We start from the raw sequence: 22,727 nt of genomic DNA, 5'->3' as shown, positions 1-22,727 counted from the left end.
TTTTTTACACAGTTCTCTTTATGCTGATTCTAATGACATGACAGCATGCGGAATTTTTAGCCTGATCTTAAAGTCCAAACTAATCAAGATGTAATGAAACAGGATGGGGGATATGATGAAGAAGAAGCACTAGAAGAAATAAGCAAAGAGTGGGAACAGTTTGAAGACAAACCGAATCCTAATTTGAATGAGACTGAGCCAATAAATCTAGGGGATCAAGAAGATGTTAGCGAAACTAAAATCAGTGTACATGCTTTGCCACAGCTAAAAGATAGAATGATTCAAGCATTAATTGATTACAAGGATGTTTTTCCATGGTCTTATGATAATATGCCTGTTTTAAGCTCTGAATTAGTGGCTCACAAATTGCCAACTGATCCCGCGTTCCCTCCTGTTGAGTTGCACACAATGGCCGCTCCATGGCCATTCGTGGCTTGGGGAATGGATGTGATTGGACCGATTGAGCCGAAGGCATCAAATGGACATAGATTCATTTTGGTAGCCATTGACTACTTCACAAAGTGGGTAGAAGCAGTAACTTTTAAGTCAGTGACAAAGAAGGCTGCGGTAGATTTTGTTCATGCCAATATCATTTGTAGATTTGGAATTCCTAAGATGATCATTACAGACAATGCTGCCAATCTCAATAGTCATTTGATGCAAGAAGTATGTCAACAATTTAAGATCACACATCGAAATTCTACTCCATATTGCCCAAAGGCCAATGGTGTTGTAGAAGCCGCCAATAAGAATATAAAAAAGATACTGCGAAAGATGGTACAAGGATCTAGACAGTGGCATGAAAAGTTGTCGTTTGCATTGCTAGGTTATCGCACCACTGTTCGCACTTCAACAGGGGCAACTCCATATTTATTAGTGTATGGGACAAAAGCAGTCATCCCTGCAGAAGTTGAAATTCCCTCTCTTCGAGTCATTTTAAATGCAGAGATTGATGATGACGAATGGGTAAAAACCCGACTGGAACATTTGAGTTTGATTGAGGAAAAAAGGTTAACGTCTGTGTGTCATGGCCAGTTGTATCAGAGGAGGATGACTCGAGCGTATAACAAAAAGGTCCGTCCCAGGAATTTTGAAGTTGCTCAGTTGGTATTGAGACGTATCCTTCCTCACCAGGTTGAAGCAAAAGGCAAGTTCTCCCCTAACTGGCAAGGTCCTTTTGTTGTGAAGAAAGTGTTGCCCAATGGAGCCCTATATTTGACAGACATTGAAGGCAAAATAGCAGAAATAGCTATCAATGCTGATGCGGTCAAAAGATACTATGTATGATATTCGATCCTTTGTTGAGTTTATTGCATGTTTAGTACTTGCATTTTTGAAGATTGATATGATGAAGGCATTTTATTCTTCTATCCAAACATTGTGTCATCCTTTGTTTACCCGTTTGAGCTTCGTTTTAATTTTTTTTCTTTCATTCATATCCCTCTTTTGGAATCAAAATAGAGTCAAAGATAAATGTCAAGAAAATAAGAATAAAAGAAAGAGTTCGAAAATTAAAAAAAAAAATCAAAATCAAATCAAAACAAAGAACAAACTGATGGAACTACGTCCGACTTGATTCTCCACTCTCAGGAGTGAGATACATAGGCTACCCTATTTCGGGCTCGGTCCAACCAAGTAAAGATCTAAGATTCACCTAGTCAACAAAACTGGGGCATGAGTTAATGTGTTGTTTGAGTCGATTCCAAAAGTTGTAAGTCCCACCCCCACGTTAAGTGTCGTTTGAGCCCCTACCATCTTTTCTAACCTTAACCAAAAGCCAAGTTACAACCAAAGAAAGTCCTTCAGATCAATTTTTGATAATGTTAAGGTTAAGCATGCAATGGATATGATGATACATTGTGAAGTTCATGAGAGAGTCTTATTGGTGAAAACCTTTGCAGGCACCATAAGGCGATGGTGAGTTGAGAGAAAATGAAAATGAGAGAGTCTTATTGGTGAAAACCTTTGCAGGCACCATGAGGCGATGGTGAGTGTGAGAGAAATAAAAATGAGAGAGTCTTATTGGTGAAAACCCTCATGGGCACCGTAAGGCGATGGAGAGTTCAAGAGAAAAGTGAAAGTGAAAAGAAAGAGATTTGTTGGCAAAAGTCTTTTAAGATGTCGTCAATCGAATGTGATGTATGAGCCCAATGGATTTGAAAAAGCGGCTCAGCAGCAAAGGCATGAACTCAATAACAAATGGGGAGTTTGGATAGAAAGATCAGGCAGCTCAATCCAAAATGCATGTCATAATCATTGGAGTTGGTTGTCGTATTCAGATAAGTTTTTCTTTTAAATATGGGACATTGCCCTTTTTTTTCATTTACATATTCATGCTTTTTGTCTTTTCTTATGTCATTTATCAAAATAAAAGTCACCATCATTTCTTTATATTTTAAGTCAAGTCTGTGTCAAAACAAGCGAGAAAGAATTTCAAAATTTACTACCAGCACAGGAAAGAAATATGAGTGTAATTCAACACGACGCAAAGGAAGTCTATCAACCAACAGACTATTGGATCCATGGAAGCATTTCAGATTTGGGAAAAGAGTGCACCTCAGGGGCATGGTAAAAATGGAAACCCATTGTTTGAGTCAGAACTCATTTCCCTCAATCTGGATCCGGGTCAATGATGCGGCAAGACAGGGCAAGTGTTAGCAATTTGGAACAAAGATGAAAGGAACGAATGCTGGGATAGATACCTGAGAAGCCAAGAGTTGCAAGTCACCAATAAGTTTTTAACTGACAAATTTTCTTTGTTGAAATAGGGGAAAATTTGCTTCACTTAATTCAGCTACCATTGGAAATGCACGTCTGTGGGATTTTACTTTCTGTTCAGGACCCTCCTGAAAAATGGGATTTTACTTTCTGCTCAGGACCCTCCTGAAAAATGGGATTTTACTTTCTGCTCAGGACCCTCCTGGAAAATGGGATTTTACTTTCTGTTCAGGACCCTCCTGGAAAATGAGATTTTACTTTCTGTTCAGGACCTCCCTGAAAAATGGGATTTTTACTTTCTGTTCAGGACCCTCCTGAAAAATGGGAATTTACTTTATGTTCAAGACCCTCTTGAAAAACGAGATTTTACTTTATGTTCAGGACCCTCCTGAAAAATGAGATTTTACTTTCTGTTCAGGACCCTCCTGGAAAATGGGGCAACGCTTTCGAAAAGGAAATACTACTTTATTATAATTCTTGTTTGGGATAATTTTCGGTCTAGTTTTAATTTCGGGTTTCAGGAGCCCGCCTGAAGAAGAGGGTGATGAAATAGCAAGTCAGGAACCCGCCCAAAAAACAGGGTGATGAAATAGCAAGTCAGGAGCCCGCCTGAAGAACAGGGTGATGAAATGACAAGTCAGGAGGCCGCCTGGAGAATAGGGTGAAGAAACAAAAAGTCAAGCAACAAAGCGAAGCAATGGAAAGTCAAGCAACAAGTTGGAAGAAATTGCAAGTCAGGAGCCCGCCTGAAGAATAGGGTGATAAAAGTCAAGTCAAGAGCCAGCAGAAGCTGTTAGATAGGATTTTGTAATTTCGTTCATGTTTTAACTTGTAATTTTTATTTTTGATGTAATGACAGAGCCGCGGATCGGAACCTCGACGGAGCCTCACTCGACTCTCCAACTCGGTATAGCCCACTTCTCTTCCAATCCTTTGAAATATCCGTGACTTGATTCTTTCATAACTTGGGTAGGAAGGATGTCCTAATCCAAGACCCGGTAGTTCTTCTTTCTTCTGTTTCTTCCTTTGAATAATGGTCGGGACAAAATTCTGTCTCGTTGTCTACTTCTTTGTTTGAAAACACTGCGTGTTTACATTCAAATGGGGCATGATGTAGACAGGTAATTTTGCCCCCCTTAGAAGTTCGATTTTATTCATTTCTACCTTAGCATATCATGTACCCTCACCCACGCGATTACATCCCACCAAAAATACAAAAAAAAAAAATCTCAAAAAAATCCCTAACAAACTTTTATTCTTTTAACACCCTAACAACCCTCTCCAATAAGAAAGTGACAAATCACCACCTCACCACCCCTTACCCCTACCCCATGTCACCCCCCTCTTTTTTTTTTGTCCAAGAAGAAAGGACTCAAAAAGAAAAATACAATATATATATACCCACATCCACACAAAAAAGGAGAAGATTTTTTTGTCATCATCATCAACCAAAAAAGAAAGTAACAAAAGCAGATCTCAAAATTTTTTCTTCTTCCATCATCTTCTTCCTCACAAGAATTTTGGGATCAAAAAACAAATAAACAGTAACAGAAAAAGATAAAAAGCATCAGCTCTTTCTCTCTAGACTTTCACTCTCTTTCTCTCTCTCTAAGCTCCTTTCGGCCGGTGACCAGCGAAACCATCACTGCCGCCACCGCCACCGCCGTCAATGCCTTCTCTCCTCTGATCTCCGACCAAACCAGCCAGATCTGCCGCCGCCGTCACCGACCAAACCCGCCAGATCTGGCCCCGACGTCACTGATCAAACCTTCACCGCCGCCGAAGAAGAAAGCAAAACCAGCTGCTGCTCCGGCTGCGGCACATCGGCCACTGGCTCCATCCGCAGCCCACCCATCCAGCGAAACAGCTTCAGCTCCGGTCACCACCGGAGAAACAGGCACTGCCGCTGTTCTCGCCGTCATCGGAGCTCACCGGAGCTCGATCTGCATTGGGTTTTGGTTTCTTGTTGTTTGTTGGTTGATCTTAGTTTCGTCTATTTCTTGGTTCGTCGTCGATATTGGATTTCGAGTCGTCTTTATCGAATTGCGTCGTCGTTCTTGGTTGGGTTTCGTATAATAAAGTTTGTCTCACTGGTTTTGAAGTTGTCTTATTAGCTTTTCTCTCTACCGAGTTGGATTCATCGCGATCGAGGTTCTTCGGTCGAGTATTTTGGTCTTCGGATTTCTTTATTATCGACAAGGATCAATTTCATCGAGGTCCATTTCTTCTAACCGAATCTTTAATTTATTTTGACTTTTTGTGATGTTGTGGGTGTGGATGATTTATTTGTTGCGTGTTTGGTATGTACGAATATGTGTTATGTGTTGGTTGATGTTGGTTTTGGACTTCGAAAAAGTGAATTGTTAAATCGAAGCATGTTTGATCATATTGTTTGAAATAAATTTGGGGACGGGAATCGAAAATTGATAAAAGTGAATATTACGATATTTTTGATACGTTGTTGATACTGAATGTGATATGTCGTCGATGGGTACGCAATATAAGTCCGGGTAGGCAAATTTGTAAAACTTGTTATTTTGGTTGAATGTTAGAATGTGCGTGTGAACGTTTTCTTTCTAGTTTATCGTATTTAATTCAATTGTATAATTTGGCCGGGGAATGCCCCGAAGTATTTGTATATATTTATTCACCAGGGAATGCCCCGACGTATCGTGTTTGGCAAAAAATGACCGTGATGAAGGCCCGCGGAATCGGGTAAGGCATGGGAGCTTAGTCTACATTTAGATTAGACTAGGATTTATATTTTCGTAGTTTTTCTATTTTTGGACTGTATAATTGGACTGGACTTTACATTTTTTGATTGTTTTTTTTTTTGATTGTTTTGCGTGCTTTTGTGTGTTTTTATACATTTCATAATGCCAAAATAGTTGATACACTCTATCAAGCGACCGTGGTCAAACCACGGGATCGAGAGGTGTCTAACACCTTCCCCTCGGTCAACAGAATTTCTTAGCCGGAATCTCTATGTGCAAACCGGTTTAAGAGTCAAATGGTTTCGAAAAGGATTTTCCAAAGGTGACTTGGCACACCGGATTATGCCAAGTGGCGACTCTGAATAAAAAATTAAATAATCCTTTTCCGAAACAAACTTTCACTTCTTGTCACTTAAATAATAAAACCCTTTCGACCCTTAAAATATACATTTTTTGGAGTACGTAAAAAAGGGGTGTGACAACACCCAATGGAATTCATCACCACAATTGATTAGGATGTACACTTCGTCGACCAAATGCCAAGGTAAGCCAGCCGAAATGCTAAAACCTTTGATGATGTTGATTAAGCATTCCTTATTTCAAGAAACTTCCGGCTGTTGTTGACAATACCTATCGTACGCATTATTGATGTAAACTTTGTACAAACAATTGTCTGTTGTGTATCTATATTATTCTTGTATTTGCAACTTGGCCTTCTTTCGGAGGTAGTAAAAAATGACATCGATGTACTGCATATATTATCAAACATTTCGGATTACGTGACGAAAAATCAATACACAGATGCAATTAAATAAAGTATTAATTAATAGTAATATGCATGGCCTTTAAACCTCATCATTCCAGCAAGTTTGGAGCTGTGACATCAAATAGAACCAATTCTTCATTTCGGGATGTGCAACAACAAAGTCGAACATATCAAAACCAAGACTCGATTCATTCACTTTGTAACGCTCGTTATTTTATTTTCTACATGATGATTTATATGTGTTAATGTCAGGTTCTTACAACAAGAATTGTATAAACCAATATCCATAAAATTGATTTATGTACCTGTCGGCATGATGCTTTAACAGCCCATCAGCAATCCATTCTGAATAGTCGTTGATCAACTGTATTAGTTTTTTTGGAGCCTCGTCCGAGATGTTGAACCCTTCAAATGGGTAATTCTTCCATTCTCCCAAACTGACAGGCTCCACTTTTTCTTCATCTTTGGAAGCAATTGATGGATTATCAACTTCATATTATGCTCTTCGGCAGTAGCTATGACATCTACCTGGAAAGCCAGAATTGTCAATGCTAAGTAGAGATATACAATAGATTTTTCATCTGTTGCAACAGATGATTCTTATGTTGCATCAGATGGATTATCTGTTGGGACAAATTCAACCAGGTAAATTAGAGCAGTACGATAATTTTGAACAGATGACCCATCTGTTGTAATATAAGACTCATCTGTTGAAACGGATAATGAATCTGATGCAATAGGTTAGACAACAGTTGCAACAAATGTATACATGTATTTGATAATTTTTAGCAGATGTATCATCTATTGAAACAGATATGTGCTTGTTTGTTTTTTGGAACAGATGATGTACATTCACCTTCTTCAGCTCATGCTGCTCTTCTGTGGCCCTTGCACACTCAACATCGGTGCAAGACAAAGACAGAGGTGTTGCAATCTTGCTTTTTTTTAATGATTGATAATGTCTTGGAAATGTATTTCCTTCTCTTCTTAGCTGTCTTGATCTCTAGTGGAGTGTCTGGCTATGAAATCCTCTTTGATGGAATGATACCCCTCTTAGATGTCATTTTCTTTACAGAAGCAGTTAGTCCATTAATAGCATTAATTATTCCATCGTGTTTTGCCTTACAGTCTTGACATTTGCATGAAGAACATTCGCTATATGCGGAAAAATCAGGAGAAAAATATGTACAACCATTATGATCATAATCATAATGGCTTGTTGTTTCAAAAACTGTAAGAGGAGCATCATTAGCCCCACCCTCCAAAATTATTTTTCTTGTGATGGTTGTTGCTCCAAACAATTCCATTTTTATTCCATCAACGATCTTAGGGTCCGATAAAGTTTGCACAGACCGTAAAGTAAGAAAAAATGGCATCTTCAACTCTCGGTTGGTTAGAACAAGCAACAGATGGACAATCTAAAATAAATCGGTACATATATTAAGAATAATGATGAAATCATTTAATCATTAATTAAAATAAAAACTTGATTAGAATTGGACTTACTGCTTCCTTGGGGGGATTGAAAAGATCAAGAAATTTTATATTTTTATCGATTTTAGCCAACAACCATCTCAGAATTCTTAGACAGAAAACTTCTTCCTGGTAGTTCACTTGTTGTCTCAAATAAGGAATGTCTTCAAATGCCCAAGCCTATAATATAATGCCAATAAATCAAAAGTATTATTGAATAAAAAAATGACGAATCATATCATGATAAAAGAAATATTTACCATGAAGGCCCATGAAAAACCATATAAGTTGACTGTTTTTGGCGTTAACGGAGTCAACAGATATTCGACAGTCATTTTGAAGCTTTCATAACCCCAAGGATAGCTGTTAAATGCCTCAAGATCCTCAGAGAGATTTATTAAACCGAGGCTTATGTTGTTGTTAACGTCTCTCGCTCAAAGAACATTATGTACAAATCAAACCAAGCACAATGATTGTTTGTGCTTCTTTGAAAGTCCTTTACCTTTCAACGCTTCAATCAGATTTTTATTTTTTAAGCTTGGACCAACAATGGACACTAGGTCATCACGATCACTCGACTTGTCTTTTCCTTTTTTGGGTGTGGGGGGTGCTTTTTTTGGGTCAGAGTAGGTATAACTTGAGAAGGAGAAGGAGGATAAAATTTTAGTTCGATAACTATGGCAAACTCCTCCCAACCAAAGCAAACAGGCATGCCACAGTAATTTATCCATACCTCATCCATCTTATCTTTGTTTTCATACATAAACCTGCGCTTGAGAAGATCATATACCATTTTTATCTGAAAACGAGCATTGTTGTCCTCCGGCAAATCAAGATATTTTCCAAAGCAGCTTTCCCTGAAATAAGAATTCAATTTTTGTTCTCGAAGTATTTTTCTGAAGACGTCAAAAGATTTTCCCATGACTGACTTAACCACGAGATCACCCCTTAAATCTATGGCACCATCGCACTGCATTCTCACAGGGTAATGATCAATACTGAAGGTTTTGACCAACTCTTTGACGGAAGGGCTATTAGCATTTGGATCATCTTTTTTGAAAGATTTCTCCTCCCCGTGTTCATTATCTTCTGCTCCTGATTAAGATAATGCTTGTAAAGCAAACTCATAGAGTGGTGGATGTAGCTGAGCTGTTGCACTATTCCTTTACTTGGACTTGATTTAATTACTTTTATTTTAGGAGTCATGTTATCTTAAATTAATAGGAACATAACATAGATTATAATTAATTAATGCATAACAGTAATATAACAGTTCCAACAGACAACTAATCTATTGCACCAAGTATGTTATCTATTGCAACATATAACCGACCTGTTGCAATGGATGAGTAATACGTGGGAACCATAAAAACAACACTATCTGTTGCACCTGGTATTTTATCTGATGCAACACATAACTAACCCATTGCAACGGATGAGTAATCCGTTGGAAATAATAAAAATAGATCACTAATCTGTTGCACTAGGTATTTTATCTGTTGCAACATATAACCGACCTATTGCAATAGTGAATAAACCACTGGAAAGAATAAAAATGGATACTAATCTATTGCACCAGGTATGTTATCTGTTGCAACAGATAACCGACCTGTATTAGTAAATTGTTGGAAAGAATAAAAACAGTCCTAATCTGTTGTAAAATGAAGAGTAAACCGTTGGAAAAAATAAAAACATATCACTAATCAGTTATCTGTTAGATCAATATTGTTTAGATTTCTTCCAAACAGAAGAGTCGTCTATCCCAACAGATGAATGATCTATTAGATTGTTCACCCGTTGCATCAGATTTTCATAGTTGCATCAGATTTTTAATCTGTTGCATCAGATTTTAAAATGAAGAATAAACTGTTGGAAAGAATAAAAATAGATCACTAATCAGTTATCTATTGGATCAATATTGTTTAGATTTCTTTCAAACAGAAGAGTCATATGTCGCAACAGATGAATGATTGATAACGCTCAACTTACACCTCAAATTAGTGTAAGGCGGTTGTCGTCAATATATTTACCCAACTTTGGAGTCGGGGTTGAATCCACAGGGAACAATGTGAGTGGCGATTAAACTAGTTTGAAATTATAGCTACAAGTTAAATTCAAAGAAATGATACAAAAATATAAAATGGGGTTTTAGTATTAATGTTTGTAATCAATATAAATGGAAAACCAGAGTTATGTTCACTGTGGCTTTTGGGAATTGACAGATACTAGGTACTGCTTAAGACTCTTGAAGTAAGTAGGAACAACAGAATATCCCTGACGATTATACTATCTGACTTATCTCTCGACCTCACCAGACAATTTGTTATCTAATTCTCTCGAACTTAGATAACTTATCTATTTACAATAGGATGTTATCTCAGGTAGATTAATCCAGTTACAACATTAATCATTAAACAGAAGGTTGGTAGCTTTCGAGTCCCTGTTGATAATTCACGTCCTCTAGTCTATTTCTCTGTTCAAGCAAATAAACCTAAGGCATAACCTATTATTTGCAGCCAATAGATTTTAAGTTAAAACAACAGAATTTCAAGACGTCCTACTACTCTTTGAACCCTTTAAGTACCTAGCAGCATATCAAACCCTAATCCATGGATCTCATAACTCGGGCTAATAGAATTAGCCGCTCATGATTTGATGAATGAAATAAAAAGTTGAATTCATGATAGTATGGATAAACTTACGAATGGATGAAAACAACAACTGTTTCTTCAATTGAATCACAAGAGAATAATCCACAAAAGTTGATAAGCGTTGAAGGAAAAATAAGAAAAATACTTGACTAAAAAGATGAGGCAATGTACGTTCCTCCCAAGTTTTAAAAACAAGATTGAGAGATTAAAGGATTAAAGAAGATTGTCCATAAAACCCTAAAAGATGCTATTTATACTTAACCCTAATTATGAAAATAAAATAACAAAAATTACAAAATTCTTCGAATTAGGTGACGTCGTCGCTGACGCCATGTCAAGGTTCTGACGCCTTACCACGGATAGCATCAGAATTGCTCCAATTGCCTTCAAAATCTGTCTTAGGCTGACGATGTAGCTGATGCCGCATCACCGATCTGACGGCATTTCACCAATGTCGTCAGATTTCTTCTTCAAGCTCAATTCTCTAGTTTAGGCTGACGTCCATCGTGATGCCTTATTAGCTCTTTGACGCCATGTCACCAATGTCGTCAGAACTTCCTCTCAGACTTCAACTCTCTGGTTAGGGCTGACGCCAATGCTGATAGCCTATCACAAGGCTGACGACTTATCACAGTCATCGTCAGCCATATTTTCAGCTCTTTTTGCTCAGATTTCATCTCTTTTGCTCCATTGTTATTTATTTCCATGCATCTTGACTTTCCTACAAAATCTTAAGAAATAACATCAAAAACACCAATAATTACTTAAGAACTTACAATTATTTCAAGTTAAAAAGTTTTAAATGTGCTACAAAAATCTAGCACATCAATGATCTGTTAGATTGTTCACCTGTTGCATCAGATTTTCATAGTTGCATCAGATTTTTAATCTATTGCATCAGATTTTCATCTGTTGCATCATATGTTTCATCTATTATATTAGATGTTTCAACTGTTGCAATACCATTTCTACAAAAACAAACAACAAATCAACCCAGCAACACCAACATATCACACACACGCATACACACTAAGAACATCAACTGTGACCAAAAATCACCAACAAATTTGAATCAACAGTACGACAACAAGAAGAAGAATTGCAAAAATGCCAGAAATTAGGGTTTTATTCAATCCACATTTCAATGCCAGAAGAGTAGTTGGCTCAAGTTCCTCTGTTTCTTCATAATTTTTTACCTGTGAAAAAGAAAATGGGAGGACGAAGAACTCAAAGTTATTGTCGCCGAAAAAGTATTCACATCGATTGACGGTTGAAAATCGAAAAGAAACTTGCCCGACTATTTCTCGCATGAGGTTGAAAGGAGAAATTTTGCAGAACTGTTGGTTGGGAGAAGCTGTAGAGAGAGAGTGGTTGATTAGGATTGAGGAGGGGTGTGGGTTGGGTTGATTTGTATTTTTGAAAATATTAGAAAGTTTTAAAAATATTAATCAAGTCCACAATTAACTTAATCAAGTTTCCTAATGATATTTGACCCTATCTGTTGGTCAATGTCACCAATCCTTCATTCAAGACTTAAAAGACACCTTTCCTTCAATTTTCTCATGTTACACTCTTAATTCTGCTGACTTTCTCCAATACATAAGTGGTTATTATGCCTTATTACTCACATTCGATAATGGTAAGAATGTGACGATAATTACCATTGGAACTCTTGATGAACCCTACTACATTATGCATTTATTATTCAACTCAGGCAACTTTTAAGTCAAATTACAGTGATTTTGAATCTTCTTTAAAAAAAAAAGCATAACCACACCTATATTTTATTTTCTTTGCTTTTTCAATTGAAATTGAAATTTCACTGGCATGAATTTTATTGCTTTTGAGATATTGCTAGAGATGATAAAAATAATGGTCATTTAAAAACTTATAAAAGTTTTTTTAAAAAAAAAAACTTATTCCAAGACTTATTATAAAATATTAAGCATCAAATAGTACTTCAAATTAGCAATTAAAAAATTACATATATATAGAGAGAGAACTAAAAGTGAAATACATCATCTATTAATCATGCAAGTGAATTATTCATGATAGATAAACACATAAATATTTTATTTTATTTTTTTGGTGAAGAAGACATGCATTAAAAATTAAATAAAGGTTCAGTACAAATCATTCCTGCTACGTTAGCCAGGATCCAAAAGAGAGTTAATAAAGTTGAGGCATAGCATTGTTTAAGTTACAAGCTTTAACCCTCCTCTCAAAACAAGTTCCTGCGTTGTCAGTCCAAAGTGCTTTGCAGCACACGGCGGTGCTTTAAAAAACTGATTTCTTCAAAGTCTATTGAGTTAGCTCCTTCCTTGGCCATAAGATTCGTCTCTCCATTCTGCTCCCTATAGCAATGTGCTATCCTTAGGCTCCCTATTTATCTTAGCCTTGACCTGCATTCATTAATTAGGACATCATAGTGTATGTTTTCCATTTTTAGCATGGATATAACCTCAGCGGAGTCAATGGTGATTTCAATGGGTAACAACTTTCTTTACTCCACTAAATTGAGTCCCTCTACAAAGCTGAAAGTTGTGGTTATTTATGGTTCTGTAAAATCTTTTGTAGAAGCCCGCTATCCAGTTTCTCGAATCAGATCTGATAATACCATTTATGCTCCCTTTCCCAGGGTTCTCCATACAAGAGCCATCAGTGTTCAATTTGTAACTTCTATTAATTGGGGGAACCCACCTAATGTTGATGCTATCATAGTGAGTTGAGGGAGTGGTGTCGGTGATGGTCATTTTATATTAAACAACCTCAGCATAGGCTTGATGAGGATTAGGTTTCATCTTGCTATTATTGAATGTGTTGTGATTCCTCATTTTCTAAATAGACCAAAGGCAAAATAGGAGGATGCCAAGACAGTCTAAGAAGTTATTGTAGGCAGCATGGTGGAGAATTTTTAAAGTTTTGCCCCAGTTTGAATGGCGATTATGCTGGGGAGTTATGAAGTTACTGTTGGAGCTTTTAATAATGATGGTGTTACGGTAGGCATGCATTATTTGGCATTCAAAAAAGATGTGATTTATATCCTCAGTGGAGTGATTATATACTTGGTAATTGGAGGCTTCTTTAATTTTTATCTTGAAGAGATTGTGGCTAGTAGGGAGCCTATTATGATGAATGAGTCAAATAAAGATTTTTATTTAAGGGGGGCAACCTTTCAAATCTAGTTGAGAGTAATGGAGTTACTCTTGGTATTGGCTTCAGGGGTACCTGCAAGCATGTTGTAGGTACTTTTGCTAGAGAATTTTCAGTCCTTTGTGATATTCCAGATGGGGGTGTCAGTGCAAGCCCTGGGGTTTGGAGTAAAGGATGACTTGATGGTATAGAGGAGCTCTTGGGGGAGCTCCATGGGAAGTTGTTGACCTTCATTCACCATTAGTACAGTTTTCAAAAAGTTTGGTCTTTTCATGATTTTGAGGAAGAGGACCATGGATGGTGTTAAGAATTGGCTCATTGTGGGAGAGTCATCTGTCAGTCTAAGAGTTTGCCTTGTCCTCTTTATGGACTCCAAAGGGAGGCTTTCTGGCAGAACTCCCACTCCTTGGTAATTATTTTTCAGATTCTCGAAAGGTCTTGAGACTTATTAGTGTGACTAGGTCTGGAATACTTCTTATTGAGAGTGCCAGCCCAGAGACTTTTGGGATTCTTATGGAATCTCCATGCTAAGCTAGCTAGCATAGTGTCATTCCGGGTAGAGGTTTTTTAGAGTCCCAAGCTTCATATTTTTTGGGGTGGTAATGATGTTCCAACCGAGGAGGTGTAACTTTCTCTTCTCCACAGTTGATCCCCAGATAAAGTTTCTCTAAATTCTGTCAATGAGGTTATGGATTGTTGAGGGGAGGGAGATATATTGCATGAAATGAGTAGGGATGCTTTCAAAAAAAATTTTGTGAAGGTGATTCTTCCTGCTACGTTAAGGAAGTTGGTTTTCCGCCCTACTAATTTTGCGTTGAGGTTGTCAACAACAAACTGAAAATCCCTTATGCAAGGTTTCTTATGGAAGATAGGGAAGCCTAGGTATCTCCTAAAGCAATCCTTAGGTTGAATCGAGAGGATGCTAGAGAGTGTTCTTGTCCTCTTGCTTATAGTTTTGAGAGAAGAGGACTTTTGATTTGAGAGTGTTTATCTTATAGCCTAAGTGGTGACTGAAGCTTTAGGGAGTATATCTGATGGTTATGCAGTTTTCCCCATTAGCTTCAGCAAAGAGAGTGAGGTCATTTGCAAAGAAAATGTAAGAGATTTTGAGGCATTTTCTACTTATGGATATGGAGATCCAGTTGAAAATATCCACCTCATAGTCAATTCTCCTAGACAGGAGTTCCATACACATGATGAAAAGGTAAGGAGAGAGGGAGGCCCTTGTCTTATTCCCTTAGTTGACTTATAGCAGTGGTTTTACCTTCATTAACCAGCACAAAAATGGTGGAAAGAGAGATACAAGACATTATTAGGATGGTTAGCCTGGGAGGGATGTTAAAAAAATTGAGGGCTTGTCTGGTAAAGGACCATTCAATCCTATCAAAGTCTTGCTCCATGTCAATTTTGAGGACCATGCTAGCCTTTTTGCCCTTAATTTTCCTGAAGTGAGAATTACCTCTTGGATAATGATGGCATTGTCGGAAATTCTCTCGTTGGGTAGGAAACTGAATCGAGTAAGGCTATAAATATTAAGAATATTGTTGATATATGTTATAGAAGAATAAAAGTATCATAAAAGTAAATTATTTCAAGCGAACATAAACATATCAAAGTGTGGCAACTTAATAGTCTTGATCATGAAGAAGATTGTATCTTTTTATGACAATATACTAAAAGTAATCAAAATTTATTTACCTAACAAATTGCATATACATAGTTTATGCAATTGTCATTAAACATATACCTTATGTGTTGATCATATTTTTATAGTGTTTTATAAAAACTTTACGAATGATGGACAAGATTTAGGGTGTGTTTGGTATGATGAAAAATATTTTTCTTGAAAAATGTTTTCCTGAAAAAAAGTTATTTTTTTCTCATGTTTAGTTGGTGAGTGAAAAATATTTTATGGTGTTAGGTTGTTGAGTAGAAAATATTTTTTAGAAATATTTTCTAGTGTTTGATTGGTGAGTGAAAAACTATTTTTTAGAAAATATTACTAACTGTTAACTAGTATATCAGTGTCTCTAGCAACTCAATGATTTGTAAGAACTAATTTAGGCATAGCAAATAATATTAATATCGAATATAAAATATTAAAATCACTAAATTTAAGAAACTATTAATTAGCAAATATAGGAGATATTTTTCAGTATTTTGTCAAGACAATCTCAAGATACTACAAGCAATAGAAATATAACGGAACGACAAGCTTATTCAACCTTGTGAAACAAGTTACATCGATTACAAAATGAAATATGTAATTAGCAAAAGTAACATAGGTAAGTCTTCCTCTATGCATATGAAAATAACAATACATTCAACGAACATTGAAAAAGAAAAAAATTCGGGTTTCACTATTTTTTATTTCAAATAGTGAAAAATTAAAACATAGTACAGTGAAAAATATTTTTGAGTAATGTAAATTTTTTAGAAATGTGATTTTTTGAGTCATGAATATGAGTGTTGTTGGGTTGGGGAAGAGGGGTGGGGGTGGGGCATAAGTCACATTTATCATTTTTCAAAAAATAATTTTCCTTGGTCCATGAGGGAAGTCATTTTCCCTCAAATAGAGAAGAAAGAGTTATCTTGGAAAATATTTTTCCAATATTTTACTACAACCAAACAAGAAAAAATAGTAAAACATTTTCCATCATACCAAACACAGTCTTAATAAAATACAAGTTGTAAGAAGAAGATTTGAGAAATTCTGGTACTATTTTAACTTTACAAAAAAAAAAATTATTTCTATTTTAAGAGTGAGTAAATTTTTTAATTCATGTGGTCAAGTCTAAAATATCAATCATATTAGAATTCTTTTAAAATTGTTGTTACATACTTGAATTTTGCGGGAATTTTTATGATCCCTTCAACTATTTTTTAGTATAATATTAAGAACATCATTAGTTGAATTGGTCCAACAAAGTCATTCAAACTAAAAAAAAGTGTTTGCACTTCCTTTCAAAAGGTAAAATTTTAGAGATCCCACATTCTATTATTTCATTAGGCTTATTTCATTCATATTATTCTTGGAATTTTTAAAACTCTCGAACTTTTTTTACAATTTGTAATCAATTACCAAATCTTTTTTTTTCCTATGTTTTTAACTTTTACTCGGTTGTTTTAAAGTTGTTGTTTGTTTCTTGGTGGGTGAGGATTTCATATTTCACTTTGAATTGGTTGTATTGATAATTTAGCTTTGGGAGCAGGGGCAGATTTACAGTGACGAATGAGAGTTTTCATAAATCTACACTAGTTATGATAGATCTTGGTATTATATTAAAAAACGTGTTAATCTATAACTATTTTTCGCTACGAATCCATAAATTAATGCATGATTGGTACCATGGCAAGGAAAGAGATCCTTGAGGCTCATTTGTTTAGCAGTTTGCGGGAGCGATCCATATTGATCGCATATTTTCTCTTAAATTCAAACTTGTTTTGAAATTCTAATACTACAAAAGTAACATTATTTTTCACAGTTTAACTAAATAGAAAATCAATCAATAAAATATTACTATTATCCAAATTCAATATTTCAAATTAAATTTGAAACCAAAAAAAGTAAAGAAACCAAAAAGAAAAAGATCTAGGGCTAATAAATTCTCTTGGTTTTCTTCCTCTTTCAGTCACGCCACCACCATCTAGGTTCGCCTTCACATTTTTTTTTTCTATTATTCCACATTCTAATTTTCTTTATATTAGCCGTGGAGTTATAGATATGAATTTTTTTAACTTATTTTTGTATTGTTGATCAACTAAGTTGTTAGCAAATTGAGTTAATTTTTTAACTAGTAAAATCAAAACAGATATCAATCTGTTGTTATGGACCTTCATATCTGTTGTAAGAACTCTTGATTTGTATAAAATATTATCAGTTCGTTGTCTTTGAACTAGTTCATGACTTGTTTTCAAGCGATTATGGTATTACATTAAGTTTATTATATTTGTGGAGATATACTAGTTCATAAATAATTTTTAATGATTTTCAATATAGATTTTATTTGTGATTTAGGGTAGCATTTATGTACTTCATCTTTCAATTTGGCATATTGGATAAAGGTCGATCGCGAAATGGTGAGCAACACTAAATGAACGATCATCGACAATTAAAAATCGATAATCAATAATCGGCAAGTCGAATAATCAAGTACAATAAGATGTATGGTATGGTGTGATTTGATTTCATGATTTGGTAATCATGGAAATTTTTTCTTTATGTAACTACTGATTTGGTGGTGTCCATTGTTTAATTTATTTCTTTTTTCAATTGTACCCTTATGTAATATTATAAAATTCTATTTTACCCTTTACCCTATATTGTCTAATTTCACCCAAATATCTTGACCTAATGCGTTTTCTGCATTCAGCCGCTTTCTGCTGCTGCTTTCTCAGTTGTTCTCTGTCTTTTTTTCTTAATCGTTCATCTCTGCATTCAATTCTATTCTTTTAGGTTTGATTTTTCTGATCCTTCATTTTCGTTCTTCTATCTTCTTTTGTTATTTTGTGAACTTAAATTTGCTTATTTTTTGTTGTATTTTCTGTGTAGAAGTTTCTAAAAGTTTATTTGTCTGTTTAGGTACTACTTAAAATCTCTTATCTAAAATTCTTTGATAGTTGCAGTTGAAGCTTTTAAATACACACACAAAGCGTGAAAGATGACAATCATTGCTAAAAATAATTAACAACAAAGTCCATGATAGGATCATTCTTAGATGCCTTTTAATAAAGGAAAAATAGTCTAGTAGATTCATATACTTGTATCTGTTTGTATTTTGAACCCTTCTATTCATTCATTTGTCAACTAAACTCTTAAACTCATCAAAATACAATATTTCAAATCTCTTTGTTCATTGACCGAGCTTATTTGGCATTTATTTTGTTGACTCAGTTAAAACGTGTGGTGTCACATTTTAAAAGTGTGTGGATGCAATGAATTTTCTTAAAAAAAGATATTATATTCAAAAGAAAAAAGTTAAATAATTAAGAAAGAGGAAAAAAGAAAATTTTCCGCCATTTTTTTCCATCTCCAAACCCTACCAACCATGGGTATCGATTTGAAAGCGAGGTAAGAGTAATGAAACCAAAAGTACTGCTCCTAATCCCGATGATGTTTACCTTAAGCTCCTCGTCAAGCTTTACCGATTTTCGGTAAGGAGGATTGGAAGCAAATTTAATGCAGTGATTCTCTAGCGCCTCTTTATGAGCAAGACCAACAAACCTCCATTTTGGTGTAGTGGTTTGGGTTAAGGAAGATGAAGAGAGACTGAGAGGATAGCACATGAATTTATTTTTTCATGGATCGTGCTCTGTCTTTTTTCTTCTTCTCAAAGACCTCAAAAATGCTCACAATCTATTTTCACAGATTTATCTAATTTCTATCCAATTTTAGAATTAAATATTAAGGAAGCCTCAAGTAAGTCAACGTTCAGTTTATTATTGAGAAATTTCATTGTTTTTTTTTAAAAACGAGAATACATTTTTTGGGATACAAAATCCGTAAGATTTTCTGTACCTTAAATTTTGTATGATAATGGATTTCTAGTATTTCATTTTTTTATTTCTTGCTTTGTTTATTATTGTTTCTCTCTTCATTGGAAGGTTATTTTTGTGCCTTTAGTTTTGTATGCAAATGGATTCTCTATGTTTGTGGGGAGGAGATGGTGGTGATACTGATTGTGGGTTAGGGAGGTGGAGTAAGGTGGAAGAAATATTAATTTTATTTTTAAAAATAAGTAGAAAAATTATTATTTTTGGTTAATAATTAAAAAAATAGTCAAAGAAAATAATTATGACATGGTATTAGTTTATGTGACATGGATCTGATGTGGCATTAGTTTTAAGGCGAGTGAATTACAAAAGGTTAAGTAGAGATATCCATTTTACAAATTCAAATATATACAAGGATCTAATTGATCATTTTGCTTTTAATAAATTAACCTTTTCATTGCAGGCATTTAGTTAGATTACATTATTATTAATTTTGCATACTTTAGAGTTAGTCAGTAATTAGAATTTATTTCTATTTTAAATTCTAAGTATATAGGTGTGACTGATTATGATGTATGTTATTGTTGTTTCATGTTAGAACTGTTCATTTTCTTCAAAATATTTATATTTGTATCATATTTGAATATGTATGCTCATTTGTCCATATTATTTCTTCTATTTCTAATTGCTTACTACAATTATTGTTGTACAACTTCAGGAATGAGTGAATTTATATTGGTAACATTAAGATGGTATCATGGTGGCATTTCGGATCTTCGTAGAGGAGAATCATTGTATATTGGTGGAAAAATCACTGATTTTTTAGATGTTAATGTTGACAAAATATCCATTATTAAACTGAGGAATTATCACAAATAATTAGGATATACTAAAAGTTGCACATTTTATATTAAGCCACCTCATAGTGACATTCTTGGTATCCAAATTGATAGAGATTTTTTTGAACTTTCTAAAAATTTTGACAATGGAGATATTATTGAAGTTTATGTCTGTCACATGGATCTTCGGATAAATGGTCTCACTGCTTTATCAAAAAGCAACATTCCTAATGAGAAATATGTTGTTGCTTTATATGAAAAAAGAAGTGAGTGTGTTGAAGAATGTGAGAATGTTGTTCAAAAAGAGGCCGAGGATGTCCATTTTAATGAAACTACTAAAATAATTGCATCCATTGAACCAATAATTGCTAAAACTGTTTCAGCTACTCAATCAACAGTTGCTGAAATTGCTGCAGATACTCAACCACCAACTACTGAAATTGAGACAAGAAAGTGTGATAAGCTATCAAGAAAAAAAGATTGTCCTTTAAAGGTATTTATTTTTGCATTACTAGTAAATACTTTTTTTTATATAATAGCTTGTAAAATTATTTGCTTAAATGATTTTTTTTTTATTTTGTAGAATTTTGTTGAATCAAGTAAAGCTGCTAAAACAAGTACTGCTATTGCTAAATCTTCTGAAGGATATGGAAGGCCAAAAAAGTTAGCTGGTACTTCTGAAATATTTCCTAGACCTAAAGGAACACCAAGAAAGGCAACAACTATTTTTAAAGTTGTTGGAGCACCTTCCAGAACCAGGGGAAGACTAAGAAAGATAATAACTATTTCTAAAATTGTTGAAACAACTATTAGAGGCAGGGGAAGGCCAAGAAAGCTAACCGGTACTTTTGAAACACCTCATAAAGCTGAAAGAAAATTAGAAAAGGCAATAACTACTTCGAAAATTGTTAAAGCATCCACTAGAGGTAGGGGGCGTCCAAGAAAGCTAATTGGTAATTTTGAAACACTTCCTATAGTCAAGGAAAGACCAATAAATATAGCAACTACTTCTGAAGTTATCGAAGTACCTGCTAGAAAAAAAGGAAGGCCAAAAAAACCAACTGATACTATTGAAACACCTCCTAGAGCCAGAGGAAGACCAAGAAAGAAAACAACTACTCTTGAAGTTGTCGAAGCACATGCTAAAACCAAGTGAAGGTAAAAAAAAAACAAAGTAGTACGTCCTAAGCTGTTGAACTACCTAAAAGAGATAGGAGAAGGCCAAAAAGGACACCTTATAGTGACATGGGAATGCATGGAAGGACATTATTTAGCCCTGAGTAACTTGAAAATCTAATTAGTTATAGTGCACATGCTGCACTTGCTCAATTTGTTTTTTTTGCTCAATCTATTGTGGGCAAAGAACGAGTATCTGATTGAAGAACTACGACAATTAATATTGATGTGTGTGTTGTCGAAAATAATTTTATAACGTACAAGAAAAATATTGAAGATTAGGATCAAATTTTAAGTTTATGATATAGCTATTAACTATATTTTGTATCATTGTCATACCAAGTAATATAAAATACTATATATATTAATGCTAAACAACCTATAAGGTTGATATTACTATTGATTTTGATTAGAATCAAAAACTATAATAAGACAGAAAGGTAAAGTAGCAGTCACAGCATGTCATTAAAAAGATGAGTAATAAGGTTAAACAAAAGGAAAAAAAGTATTTTTTTCACAATTCAAGAATCATTAGATTAAAATATTTTAACGAAAAAGAAGTTCCAACATTTGTCATAACTATTCATGCAAGAATTAGTCTCTCCTTCAATGAAGTACTTTCTTAGTTTGTTTATTTCATTCTTAATTATTTACTAGCATCTTGCTTTCATTGCAGTGTAAACTCAATTGACAACGTGAAATTTTAAAATTAAATTTAATTTTCTTGAAAAGGAAATTTCTATGGGATAATGTTACCTTTAATTCTATTCTCATCTACTAAAAAAGAAAAACCCTATCAAATAAAGAGACTTTAGATAAAATTAACATAACCATTATCATGACAATTAAACTATTAAAGAATCATCTTCCTTTAAACTTGTCAATTTATGTCTCCTTTTTAAATATATTTTCTTTGATCTCAGATATGATATATGATCTATTTTTCTCGCGACCTTAAATAAATTCTCAATTTTTCATCACAAGTACATATATTTACAAATTAAATTTTAGACCTTTGTGGGAAAGAAAAAATTTGGCTAACAAGCCTATTTAAGTTTCCAATTAGCAAAATGAGCTACTTTCATTTTCTCATTTTAAAACAAAATAATAAAAGTAACTTTAATGAAGAATGGAACTATAATAACATATTAAAAATTATGACAGATATTTACAAATATACTTAAAACATAAAACTCTAACCCATTATTTCAATTTCAAATTGCTTCTTTCCCCTTCTTTAACTTTTTTTCTCCTCTATTTTTACTAAAAACTCATTAATTTTTCAATTTTCTCTTTTTCAAAGATCATATTTTATTTCTAAATATTTTATCTCCTCCTAAATTGTAAGATTCGACTTTCCTTTAATTTTACTATCATGTTTTTTTTTCAAAAGAAAAAAGGTTGTGTGTGTATAAATATATATACTAGTTTGACCGCACGTGCCTCGCACGTGTAACTTCTAATTATTTGAAATTGAAGATTTTGTCTATTGCAAATGTTTTTAATGACGTGCAAAAAGTTTAAATCACGTGATCTCCAAAATCTTTCACACTTTAATATAGTAATGTAAACATAACTTATATTTTATTGTAAACACATATATATTTTACCATCAAAAGTTTAAGTTTTTAATGGATCGTCACTTTTGCGCTCGTCATGTAGTATCTTTTTTTTTTATTACTAGAGACTAAGAGAGACACATCGATTTGAACCATATTTGTAGCACGTTATTTATTTATTTATT

The sequence above is a fragment of the Capsicum annuum genome, chromosome 8 (genome assembly GCF_002878395.1).
Source record: "Capsicum annuum cultivar UCD-10X-F1 chromosome 8, UCD10Xv1.1, whole genome shotgun sequence".
NCBI classification, from domain to species: Eukaryota; Viridiplantae; Streptophyta; class Magnoliopsida; order Solanales; family Solanaceae; genus Capsicum; species Capsicum annuum.
This window is presented reverse-complemented; position numbering follows the sequence as displayed.